The sequence below is a fragment of the Rhinopithecus bieti genome, unplaced genomic scaffold (genome assembly GCF_001698545.2).
Source record: "Rhinopithecus bieti isolate Rb0 unplaced genomic scaffold, ASM169854v2 scaffold_7648, whole genome shotgun sequence".
Lineage (NCBI taxonomy): Eukaryota > Metazoa > Chordata > Mammalia > Primates > Cercopithecidae > Rhinopithecus > Rhinopithecus bieti.
The window spans coordinates 2,880,260-2,882,874 of NW_016805609.1; the positions used below are offsets into that span (position 1 = coordinate 2,880,260).

Here is a 2,615-nt window from a genome sequence, read left to right on the forward strand (position 1 = left end):
GCCATTAAACTCACTGTCACTCCTATGAGTGACAAAGGCATTGCCCACAGCAACCATGAGTCACATGTTAAGGATGGCAGAGCTTCAGTCAACTTAAGTCCTTCAGTGACTCTATGGAGCAGAATCCTCAGCCACCACCAGACTACCAGTGTTCTCACCACCAAAACCAGTCTGGACTGTGATGTGAGAAGGAATAAAACTCCTCTTTCATTGAAGACATTACTTTTTAGGTCCATTTCAGCAATTTAGGCCTCCCGAAGTAACACAGAACTACATGGTGGCAGGCAAAAAAAAAAAAAAAAAAAAAGCTTTCTTGTATTATGTTTATGCAATGTGTCTCTGAAAGGCTTTCACATCTACTGAGATGGAATTCTCTCAATAACCCTGTGAGACAGATAGTAGGCCATCTATTATAGGACCCATGCACCCATGCAGACGAGGCTCAGAGGAATTCAGTGACTCAGGGAGGGCCTCACAGCTCAGTAGTCATTCTGGAATCTCCATCACTGACTCATCATTTGGATTTACACAGGTCACCTTTCTCTTTCATCATTGATAGGATATGGTCATCCCTGTCTTTCCACCTAAGACAGAAAAATTCTATGGGGGCTGGTCTGTGAATCCCTTTGTAAAAAATGACACAAATGTGATATTCAGTTCCATAAGTTACACGTGTAGGAGAGATTTAGCTATATTATTTGGCAATGCCTTCTTAATTGTTTACTCTTCAGTATCTTAGCTCCTTTGGAAACAGACTGATAGGCAAAACCAAATATAGGCTGCTAAGCTACTATTGGTCTTAGATCTCTTAAATTGTAACATCTGAGGTAATGTCATTCTTGATCTCATTCTTGATGGAGTTCTTTTGACTGCGTTTACTTACCTGTGTATGTTATCAGAAAATGTACCATTTCAAAATTTTTTATTCACTCGTGTTCACCGAAAGTTATGAGCATTTACTCTATTTAAAGTCATTGTGCTAGGCCCTGGGTATCCAGTAGTAAACAATGTGGGCATAGTTCCTGCCCTCAAGAAGATTATAGTCTGATCTGAAAAGAGGACAACAAACAAGAAAATATGCAATCTTATTTAATTACAAATAGTGATTGATGGAAAGAAGGAATGAAGAAATGAAGATGATGAGAACTAGGACACACTTTTTATCTCTCTCTCATTAAATCTTCTAAAATACATTCTGCAGGATTAGAATTACTCACAAATGTATTATTTCCAGCTTGCTAAGATAGCCCATTTTCTACACTTGGACTGCTTAAGTAGTTTTTCTTCACTTCTAAGAAATGAAGAGCTACATTTGGCACTTAGCAATAGAAATGGCTGAACTTAGGTTCCTAACTCAGCTATCTTTCTACTTCTTCCAAATTGTTTCTGCTTTATTTTCTTTTTTAGGTGAGAAAAATACATATTTTAATCTCAGTCTTTCATTTCAATCCCCTACTCATGCAGCGTTCCCATTTTTAAGCCTAGGAGATATCATTCTGATGTTCCTTCCTTTATTTTGTTTTTCAAATGAGAAAGGAAGGGAGGGAAGAAAGGAGGGAGGGGAACAAACACTGTAATAAATGAGGGCCTTGCTCTTTTACACACAACATCCCAATGATCTGTCCTTGGGCCTTGATGGGGTGACCTGATGTGACGTGTGTGAGGAAAGCCAGGCACTTCCGGTGGCTGAGGAAAAGAGAAATCCCAACTTAACACTCACAGACGACAGCTGAAGCAGACACAACCACAAGGGCAGAAATCTGACTGCGAGGAACCTGGACTCTGACTCGAACACCTGCGAAGGACAGGGTTTGGGACCCTTACTTACATTACTGTATACCCAGGAGTTACAAATCATTGCTCTTCCCGCCATCTTGGCTCCTGTAGAGGCCTGCAGGGAACAGGACTTCTAAAAGGAACTATGTCTAGAAGGCTGTGGTCCAAGGCCATTTTTGCCAGCTATAAGCGGAGTCTCTGGAACCAAAGGGAGCTCCGGAACACAGCTCTTCTAAATATTGAAGGTGTTTATGCCCGAGATGAAACAGCATTCTATTTGGGCAAGAGATACGCTTATGTATACAAAGCAAAGAACAACACAGTGACTTCTGGCAGCAAACCAACCAAAACCAGAGTCATCTGGGGAAAGGCAACTCCGGCCCACGGAAACAGTGGCCTGGTTCGTGTCAAATTCCCAAGCAATCTTCCTGCTAATGCTGCTGGACACAGAATCTGAGTGATGCTGTACCCCTCGAGGATTTAAACTAATGAAAAGTCAATAGGCCGGGCGCGGTGGCTCAAGCCTGTAATCCCAGCACTTTGGGAGGCCGAGACGGGCGGATCACGAGGTCAGGAGATCGACGGGACCATCCTGGCGAACCACGGGAAACCCTCGTCTCTACTCATTACAAAAAAACTAGTCGGGCGAGGGGGGCGGGCACCTGTAGTCCCAGCCATCGGGAGGCTGAGAGCAGGGAGAATGGCGGTTGAACCAGGAGGCGGAGCCTTGCAGTGAGCTGAGGATCCACTCCAGCCTGGGCCACAGAGTGAGACTCCGTCTCAAAAAAAAAAAAAGAAAGAAAGAAAAAAAAAAGAAAGAAAAGAAAAAAGAAAAGTCA

At 42.9% G+C, this 2,615-nt stretch overlaps 1 pseudogene; it reads left to right on the plus strand.

Annotated features, from left to right (window-relative positions):
* The first annotated feature begins 1,921 nt into the window (after positions 1-1,921).
* LOC108530265 (60S ribosomal protein L35a pseudogene) lies at positions 1,922-2,233 on the plus strand (annotated as a pseudogene).
* Positions 2,234-2,615: the final 382 nt, after the last annotated feature.